The sequence below is a fragment of the Meleagris gallopavo genome, chromosome 2 (genome assembly GCF_905368555.1).
Source record: "Meleagris gallopavo chromosome 2, MGAL_WU_HG_1.1, whole genome shotgun sequence".
NCBI classification, from domain to species: Eukaryota; Metazoa; Chordata; class Aves; order Galliformes; family Phasianidae; genus Meleagris; species Meleagris gallopavo.
In genome coordinates, this window is record NC_139405.1 from 27,737,847 (window position 1) to 27,748,280 (window position 10,434).

At 36.6% G+C, this 10,434-nt stretch overlaps 1 protein-coding gene and 1 long non-coding RNA gene across 4 annotated transcripts in view; one reads left to right on the forward strand and one right to left on the reverse strand.

Annotated features, from left to right (window-relative positions):
• The window catches only part of LRFN2 (leucine rich repeat and fibronectin type III domain containing 2), a 39,351-nt gene that overhangs the window by 24,328 nt on the left and 4,589 nt on the right, over positions 1 to 10,434 (forward strand). The gene's annotated exons all lie outside the window — the stretch shown is intronic.
• LOC104909654 (uncharacterized) overlaps positions 1 to 10,434 on the reverse strand; it is a 135,245-nt gene that overhangs the window by 16,399 nt on the left and 108,412 nt on the right. For 2 of the 3 annotated variants that reach the window (XR_792500.3, XR_014882043.1), the window contains one exon: positions 4,124 to 10,364. The exons of the other annotated variant lie outside the window; for it this stretch is intronic. This is a non-coding gene — a long non-coding RNA (uncharacterized LOC104909654). Of the gene's footprint in view, positions 1 to 4,123; positions 10,365 to 10,434 lie in introns of those variants that run through there. 3 annotated transcript variants of the gene reach the window in all.

Sequence of the window (10,434 nt, forward strand, 5' to 3'; positions counted from 1 at the left end):
AAGATTACATGAGCTATTAGAAATGATGAGTCAAATGCACATACTGATAACACTCACGACAAGTGTGTGCATGGAACTAATGTACCCTAAAACACAATGCTGGATGTGCTTTCCAAAAAGCTGTGAATCTTACATTTCTATGTAATCATTTTCTTAGAGTATTTTACCCTCTATTCTATGAATAGTTCAGGAGGGGTCACACTGAGGTTTTGCTGCTGCTTAATGCTCTCTCTTTTTTTTTTTTTAAGCTCTCAGGGTCATTTTTTTGCACATCCTACTTACTTACACTATCTGTAGTTTACAGAAGGAGTTTTGCAGATTTTACAGCAATGGACCTCAGAGAACCTCTTCTGATTTTACAGAGTGAAGAAGACTTATTTTCAAGCTTTGCAACTGAAAATCTACAGAGCAGAGAAATCTTCCAGTCTCTTCCTTCATTACTCACTGCTATGGAAGTTTTTCAAGGAAAGAATAAAAACAAAAAAAATCCATAATTTCATTTCAAATACAACAATATGTGGAGTTATTACACATTTGCTTCTGATGTATTCAAACTTATTTTTTTCAATGAAATTATTCAAAAGCTCTTTTCTCATATCAGTGCTGACTTCAAAAGGAGACCTGTAATGTATAGAAGCTCCTTTGACTTTAATTCTAGTAGTGGATAATGAAACATTTGTGACTGCAAAAACCTTCAGATATGATGACTAATAATCAGTCACTGGAAATGAGTGATAATGATAGCAGATTGTATATAGCTATATAAGCAGACTAATGGCATACTTAGCATTTTTTCTAGTTAGTTTTCTTGTAAAAGCTTATTTACTTGTCGAGCAGCTGTTTGCTGTCTCAGTTCAGTTGATCCTAAAACCATATTCATCAAAACTGCACAACTTAAGCTGTAAATGACTAAATCTTAGGGTTCCTGTAAAACTTTAGACAGTTGGTGAACTTGAGCCATGTTAAGAAATTCTGTTTTTTTCTTAATGTTACACCATCAAACCCTCGACAGATTAGTTGTGATACTCTAAAATAAAGGGGAGATATCACATTTGACCAGTCTTCTGTTTGTAAACTTCTCTTTTAATAGATCACCTTGCTTAATATTAGGATTTAGTTCCTTTCCGAGTACTTCCAAACCCCCGTGTACTTTTTGTGAATGAGAAGTAACGTGAGCAGGGTCAAATATCTATCTGCAGAAGTATATGGCTAATATCTGGAAGAAGATAATCCAGTAATAACTGCTCATGCTTATCTCTTTGCGATGGATTCACAACTGGGAACCACGACCTGGGATTCCGGAATGCCAGCATTTAGTTTTGAGTCATGCCATTACCCTATCAGATGACCCATGTTGCTTTCCTTCTGTTCTGTGCCTCTTTGTAACATGGAATCAACACTACTAGACTACTTTTTAGTACATTTTGTTCATGTACTAAAAATCTGTGACACTTACCTATGACCGTTAAACAGGGAAGCTTATTTCAAGGGGAGAATATGCTGCTACTATTGGAATCTATCACTGATTTCTTCTTTACTTTCTACTAGAATCACTCCAAATGAAAACTTGATTTCTGACTTGATGGATTTTACTTCCCATTTCAGTAATGTATTTGCCACTCTTCACACAGTTTGCTTTTGGCTCAGGCTCAGTCTTCAAAAAAGCAGCGTATCTCTTCTTGCAGAGAAATGCTTTTATCTAATTTTGGCATCACAAACTCAAAGGACGCAGCGGTATTCATGTCTCTTGTAGAAAATTCCTTAATTCAATATCTCCATGTCTTCTAGCCTTCCTTTATTTTTGCTTTATATGTGATACCCAGAAACTGGCACAATATCAAACCTCTGCTTCAGGAATATTTTCATTATGTATCTATGCTTTTCTTTTTATTTTTTAATATGTTATATATATATATTATACATATAATATAATATAATATATATATATATAAAATATATATTTTTTTTTACATAGGAGACAATACTTTTGACCAGTGACTTTTGTACTTTTTATTCTCCTTTTTGCAAAAGTCATTCTGAATTGTCTTGGTTCTTTTTCCTTATCCATTCTCGCATGTTTCATAGAGAATTTCATCACAAAAGGCTTTCTTCTAATGCAGTAACTAAAATCTCGATGGCTGGCATAAAAAGTTTGTTGCTCAAACTTTCCTCTGTTGTTTTTCATTAAGTTGTGGGTTTTTTGTTTTTTTTTTTTGTTTTGTTTTTTAATTTACAGGAATTAAGCAATTCTACTGTGTCCAGTTGATATTGAAAAAATATATTTCCATTGTTTGCTGAGAGATTAGATACTTGGATCCTCAATCTTCAGTTTTCCTGCATTCTCTCCTTGCTTTTCAAGCAGCCTGTGATTATTAAAATCTCTTCAAATAACTCTTTCCATGTTTCAAAACTGTGCCTATGTACTTCTCCAAATATAGATATACTCTGACTGTATCTTTGTGAGTAGATTTAGCTAATTATAGATTAGAATATAGATTAATACAGATATAAAATATAGATAAATATAGATTAGAATTATAGATTTGCTAACTAGCAAATGTAGTTCTCTCATCCTCTCAATTGGCAATTAAACTTTTTTTTTTTTCAATTTTCCAGTGAGAGAGAGACTTGAGATTCTGGAATGTGACCATTTCTAGTCTCTTGTGTTTAACCACAAGTATAGTCACAGGAATGTTAGCAGGGAATTTTATGGGAAAACTGAAATGATATATGATTAAACTGTATCTCAAACAGATGTTGAAACAAATTTTTAATATAAAACAACAATCTGTTTGTAGACTCACTATGGGTAGTGAGACCTGCAATTCACACTTGAGACTTTCAGTTGACTGGAATAGTTAGAATTGGCTATGAGCTGGCACCACATTTCTCTGGCTAGAGCACAGATTTTGTGACAGAATAGCCTGAAACAGCATGTTGGTGTTTGCTTTGATTAGTCAATTACAAAGAACATGACTTTGAGCAGTATATGGCATTTTTGCCATTCCAGCATAACCTTCCAGAAATAAAATTTGATTGTGCTGTAGGACATAGAGTTTCTGCAGGACACACATGAGTTGCAGCCCAGCATAAGTTCTCTGCATAGTAAGCAAGAAAGAAGTCACTGAAAATTCCTCTCCACACGAACTCTTACAGAAAAAGGGGATGGGCAGCTGTCCATAAAATTATTATAATTTGCACTGATTTCATTGCCTGAAAATAAGTAGGAAGACTTAGGTGTAACTCACAAGAAAGGGCAGCATGTGACTGAATCACATGGCTGTGTGCTGTCAGGAAAATAGCAAAATCCCTTTAGTAAATGAATTTCCTATGAGTTTCTAAACGTACTCATTACTTAAAGTGTTGTTTCTATTCCGTGAACCTCTCCTAATACGGTAGGATGATTTTTTCTGGTATAACTGTCCAGTTCTGTATTATAGATTTCTAAGTTGTTTGAGTTGAGAAGGATAAGCATGAGACCTCAGCCAAGTGATGGGTCATTTGTTAACAAAAATCTGGGAAGAGACTATCCCAGATGCCACGCTCTGCTTGAAGGCTTGAATGCACCTTCCATGGATAACTCTTACCTGTTCTCATCCTTAGTTGCAGTGGTGTTGTGACTATCAGTAGAGCAAGCTGGTGACTTTATATATATTTTTATTAATCTCTAATTTAAAGTCTGGCTTTTTGAAACATTGCTGTGAATTGTGATAGCTCTGTATTAACATGATAAAGAGTGATTTTATGGCTATACTTTGTTTCCATAAATACTTCAGCTTCACATTTACTAACAGAAATACTGTGCAGGCTTTCAATTACTCTGCTAATGAGCTTAAATATGTTTTAGTTGTATTTGAATTAGTGTGAGGATTTTTTTTTTCTGAGGCAGTTAATATCACAGACCTATTGAGGTGAAAAGTGCTTTATCTGCAACTGAGTAACTTGGGTGTGTTTGAATTTATCTTTTGTGCTCTCAAATATTCCTGGGATAAGTCTCTAGTTTCTTAGAAGATGAAGGGCACTAAATGTCCGCTCTTGTCACATCTGTATGAAAGAAATGGATAGTACTTGTTGGAAATATCCAAATAATTTTTGTCAGGATGGTATCTCTGATAAAAGCAGATTTTATTCGTGATTGCAATGGCGGGCATCCCGCAAGCAGGAGCGCACCTATGGACACAACATGACAGCCTTTATATCCTTGCCTTCCCCCCCTCCCCTGTTTCCCCGCTGGCTGGGTACTCCAGGTTCACAATCTTATCAGAAGGTTTACATTTGTTAATTTATTTGTTATCTGGTGTCAGTCCTGTCATCTCCAAGATGTCTCAACACTCTTCTTGTTCATATTGATAAGGTGATTTTCTTCAGTCTTTGTTAAAGAAAGAGTACGGAGGGGAGGTGCCTGATCTTCCTCAATACCTTCTTCAGGCACTCCCTGAGGCATGTAACCAATTGTCCTTTTAATTTGCACAGGATACTCTTGCAATGTGTGTGACATATATTTTCAATGCTGGCTATACATAAGTTGTTACTAGCTTATATATATATATCCTTTAATTCTCTATTCTTATAATTTACTCTATCTACCTAATCTCTACAGATATATATATACATACATATTACTATACGTATATACTGAGTATGTGTTGTTGGCGAAGATTTATCTAGGAGATTAGCAATGAAAACTTATCAGAGAACCCCAATAAAGTAGAAAGGCCCCCTGAAAAGAACTATTAGTTCTAATAAAGGACCCAAATGGTAGCAGAGGCCATGAAATTAACAAAATTCTTATTTTGTTCTGATAAAGAAACAACATTCTATTCCCACAGTATAGAACAAGTAGTTTAAAAGTCTCATTTCATTCCTTTATTCACCCTCATGAATTTTGCCTGCTTGTAGATCCCTACTATATGCAAGAAGTTATCTGGGAATAATAAGGAGAGAAATATTTTCTCCTAGAGTAATGGCTATTGGAGGAGAGCAGAATACCTTGTGCCACAGCATTCCCTTCTCAGCCTTGTGCAGTAAGCTTCCCTGTCACCTGTTGAACGACGTCTGTACATCCTCAGGAGACAATGTTCAGCAACATTTCAGATCTCACAAGAAATTTATATTCTCTGAGCTAGAAGTTTAATTTTGTGTGTGTGTGTGTTGTTTGTTTGTTCATTTTTCTTTTCTTTTTTCCCTCCTCTCACTTTGCTCTCTGTAGCACAGGGAGTATATTCATTATTGGTATCTCCCTGGCTCATCATCTCATGACAGGCTTATCTAATGCTTCTGGCTCTGTCTTCACTTTCTCACTTTTCCAAATGAGCAGAAAAAAGCATAATGAAATTAGGAAATAATAATGAAATGATGTATATTACATGTATCATTTGGCATCTCTGCCCATCTCTGATGGGCAGCTGGATGCACAAGTGATGAGGAGACAAGATTCATAAAAGCAGGTAGGGATTTGTGTTTAACAATAAATGCTCCACCTGAAACAAAAATTAAGAATGCATACCATAGCCCCTCCCAAAAAAACTAGTGAAATAAAAAATGCAGGAATTTTTTTCATGCTGGGTTGAGCTAGTGTTTACTGAATGCGTGTGGCTACCTTCTGGAATTATCTGACATTTTCTTCTGTTGACATACCTGACAGAAATTACATCCCTAACACTAACAACTATCATTTTCCCAAGACACCAGGAGAAAGCAGATGCAACTATCTTTTTTTTCTTTCTAGATGCAGGTCACAGTAAGCCTTGGTCTTTCTCAAATTCTTGGACTCAAAAATCTTGAATCAGGTACCAAATGACTGTGACATTTCACACTGTAATGTGACTGGCTCTCTGTATTTGCTTCCTGGTTCTTCAGGCCTTACGAGGAAAGGCTGTTTTTAAAAAGCTTTAGTTTTGCATCTATAAAGGTTATAAATCAATTTTCAATGTTGTTTTGATTAATCTTTAGTAAGATTTTAGGCCCTTCATTCATTCCATAATGCCAGAAGTAGGGGCTTTCAGGTGGAAAAAAAGCACAGCAAAAATGACAACAGTACAGATATCAAACTTTCAAGAAAATCACAAAACAGTGCCAATTGTGCAATCCATATTTGTCAACTAATTGCTTTCTCCTCCAGGTAATCAATCACATATGGAATTTCAGTGCTATTTAGATCCTTCATGTCTTCCTCTCAATATCTGCCCACTATTTGACCTCTTTCCCCTCTCCTAATTCACCTTACTATTTTTCTGATTGTTTTTGTTTTGCTGAAAGATCTTCGCTAATGAAAATTAGTCAGATTCCAATATTTACCTTTTCTGAATCAATTTCTTGTTCTTAGAGTAATCAACACAGTATTTTGCACTTCTTACAAAAATTCAATTCTACGTTTGAGGAACTTTAAGTACACAAAGTTAACTAGGGAAAGATTTTACAGGACCCAAGCTATTTCACCTTGCCACCTTTCTTCCTCTGCCTACTTTCTTCTTCATTACTTGCTTATAGAGCATGGTGACAATGTTAAACACTGCAGTTACTTCATAATTAGTGTATGGGGTCACATTTATCTTGGCAAATTAATGAGTTCACAGAAACATTCCTCGTGTATACTGACAAAGTCTTGATATGATTGCTGGAATGATTTTTACACCATTGTTTGGGAGTTAAAATATTCCAAGAATCATTCTGACCGTGCAGCTTTCTGGAGCTACTGTGAAGGCAAATAGAATGTGCCAGCAGAAACACGAACCGTTCCTTGTGAGGTATCTGTCCTGGGACACAATTCATATCAGCATGGCATGACTTGTGGAGGTAAAATCATGCAGGAAGAGGTTGTGTCAAGCAGCTTAGGCACAGCAAATGTGTTTCTAAGCAAATTCACATGACATTCCGTTTCAAATGCCTACTATTCAGTTAAAACCAAAAGGATGACTTGTACTGCAGTGTAGATAATGAAAAGCCCGGGACAATACAAAAATAGGACTTCAGGAAAAGCAATGTAGTCTAGCAGGTCAGCATAAAACTGAGTTTTATGGGAGTCTTGGGAGTTGCAAATGCCTCCTCAAAGGAGCTGCTTAGACGTCTCCCTGCGAGGTCTGTGACTAAAGCGGTTTCAGGCTAAAACTAGATGGTATCACACCTTTCATGGATGGAGAAAAGGAATGGAATTGCCTAGCCAATTAGCCTAATCTGTCTTTTCTCTAAATTCTCTGTTTTCCATAGCCACAGTATTAACCAGCAGTTCACTGCTAATCCCCAGTGCTACAAAGAAGAAAAGAATCCATTCGTGTATTACAGTGTAATCATAATATCTGCTAATTTCCTCCCATACACTATAGGCTTCTTTTGAAAGTAGATTGCTGGCATTATCCCCATTTTATAAATGAAGAGATTTACAGTACAGCAAAATGGTTTCTCAGGAACTGAAAGTTTCTGATAAAGTAGAGCCTGATATCAATGTAAGTGATAAAGTAGAGCATAAAATGCAGATCTCTTAAATTCTCAGACCAGTTCATTGCCTGCAAGCTTCAGTGCTCACTCAGATCTGGGATTATGTATGAGGTTTGCAGCAACTCTTTTTCTCCTGCATTTCTAAGTCATTTATTTTTGGATTTTCTTAATAACACCACACACTAAAGGGAATAATTTTAAATTTGTTTTAAGGACACAATAAGAACTTTTTAGCAATGGTATAAAATAAGGTTGAATGCAAATAAAGTGGTAACACTGTGCTTTTTTTGTCATGGTCTCAATCTTGTACTTTCAGAAAGTGAGACATTAAGTCTCCATGAATTTGTAAAAGGTTTGAAAACTTTCCTCTAACTTTCCTAACTCTTCATAACACATGGGTGCATGTGTCTGTTGACAGTCTATTTCACGCAAATGCCATGCCCCAGTCCTGGCCATGTCTCCCCTCCTCTTCCAAAAGTGACAATACTGTGGCAAAAGGTGAGAGAATAGGGTTTTTTGTTCCTTATGAAGATCAACTGTAAGATCTCCTTGCTCGTTTCATTCCTTAAAGGTAAGATTTTCTGAGAGATTGGAACCAAGTTCTTATAAGAAGATTTTTAATCTTCACTGGTATGATTCAGAATCTACCTTAAAAGACAGATAACAAATTCAAGTGCCAATGTGGAACAGATTTACCTGCTGCTCCCACCACAAGGAAAGTAAACTGGAAGAGAAAAATGGAAATTACTGTCTTATGAGTCTAAGCTGAAATTTCCTAAGGAGAAAATAAAAATTTGAAAATATTTCCAAATTTCTTCTTCTTTCACTTAGATTTTAAATGCCTTTTGTTAAGTGGATTCTCTATCCAAAGCTTGTTGGTTTTAGATCCTTTCCTGGGAACTCTTATGTCCCTACACATACACTGTTAACATAGTTGAGGACACTGCTTTCCCAGGCCTCAGTATTCTTGGGCTTCTTAAACTGTACACCTATCAAAACTTAGTGTTAGTTTAAAATTAAGCAGGTGTTTTTCTAGTTGATTTCTTCTCGTAGTTACTCAGGTATTTTTTTTCCCCCCTGAAGAAAGGCTAATATCAAAGTTAGATCTTTACTCCCACTCTCTGCAAGATTGCACTGTCCCGCAGAGGTGGTGGACAATATCAAGCTCATTGCCTCAAGTTATGAAGTTGTTTTTTTTTAATGTCCTCTGAGATCCAGACAATAGAATACCTAAAACCAACTTTCTGTGTTTAGTTACCCTGAGTTGACTGAGCAAAGCCTTTCAGCAGTTCTGCCTGGCCCACAGATTTAAAGAGCCCTTTTGTTTTTGTGGCAGCTCCTGGCTACTCAGTCCCAACTGCTGGGCATGATGATCCGTGACTAACAGTGCTGGATGTGTATAGCAGCCACAAAGAGAATACCCTTGTCATGCAGCAAAGCATATACTGAAGTGACATCTTGCAGCTACCCTGCTTTGGACAATCAAATGGTCATCGGTATCCCAGGGTGAAAATGTGTCTGTATGCATTTGAGGTGTGGGGAACGTTAAGACATGTCATCCATCAAAGCTGACTGTAGGCAAGCTGACTGAGAAGGGCTAGGTAAGGCATAGAAACAATATCGAAATACTCTCTCAATTCGGCAGCTTCACGAACATGAGATCTTCCCTACAAGCTTGAAAACTAAGTCTGAGATTAATTACTTAAATCTTAGTAGACTTAAATTTGGTGCTTACTCCTATGCTCAGCTGTTCTACAATAATGTTAATTTGAACATTTTACAAGAACATTTAAAGTTTATTTACAAAAACATCCAGAAATCTTCATTTTAGGTGTACATGGAGAGTTGATTGCTTTTTCCATAACTGGGATTACAACTATGTTCTTTTATAAAGCTATTATTAGTAGCAATATTATCACAGCTGTAGCTCCCAGGACTGACTGAGCTTAGAAATGACTCCATTTCTTTCAAAGACTAAGATGAGCTTTTATGACAAGTTTCAAGGCAACTAACCTATCCATGTTTTAGACCTGGTTTTGGCCTCACTGCTGTTCTTTTTTTCACACGGACTGGCTCCATCATGGCCACTATCACCCACTGCCACCCTTTGAAATGTTCCAAGTAGCTACATTTCCTTGAAAGCTTGCATGTAATCAGATATGAAGAAAACAAGTTGTAAATGATTAAGGTTACTAATGTTCACTCCGTATAAACTAGCATGGAGTGTTAAGCTGAAATACTATACTTCTATTCATGTAAGATGTGTGTAAGTGTATATGCTATGTAAACTCAGTTGTTTGCCGTTTGCTCAGAGAGAATAAAAAGATCTCTCTGTGTTTAATCAGTGTAAAGCAGAAGGAAGCACTCTAGCAGATGGTGCTATAACTCTGTTTCTTGTGAGTTATGATCCGAGACTGAGACTCAGTTTTGCAGGGCTGTCTATTCTTTCTGCTAACAGTGCTATTTTTCTTTGCAGTTATGTTTCATAATGAAACAATTTCTGAAGGCCTTATGCCCTGCAGATTTTTTGTAAGCACGTAGCTGACAGTTAGAGTGGAAAGTGGACTATAGCATTGGGTAATACAGAAGGAGAGATGAAGCAACTGGTGAAATTGCTCATGAGCCTGAAGATCGTGTAATTGAAGCTTGATTCTTTTATTCTGTGTATCATCCTTGGCTTGTGTATATGACATTCCCTTTGCAGGATAGGGACTATATGAAATCTATGGAAGACAAATAAGAATGGAGCAGAGCAAAGTGTGAGATGGATGGCATCCCCCTGTAGGAGTTTTCTCAGTTTGTGAGACCTGGGAGAGATGAAGAAAAGAGCTGGTTGCAGGGTTCGCATTGACAATAAATGCAGAGGCATTATAATCATCAGCAGCAGACCTTCCATGAAGATTTTCAGTATGTCTCCGCTTGCAGATCATCTGGAAAATGTGAGAATATGTGTCAGATAGAAATAGATGAAATAGGTGCCCCACTGTTACACTCATTCCC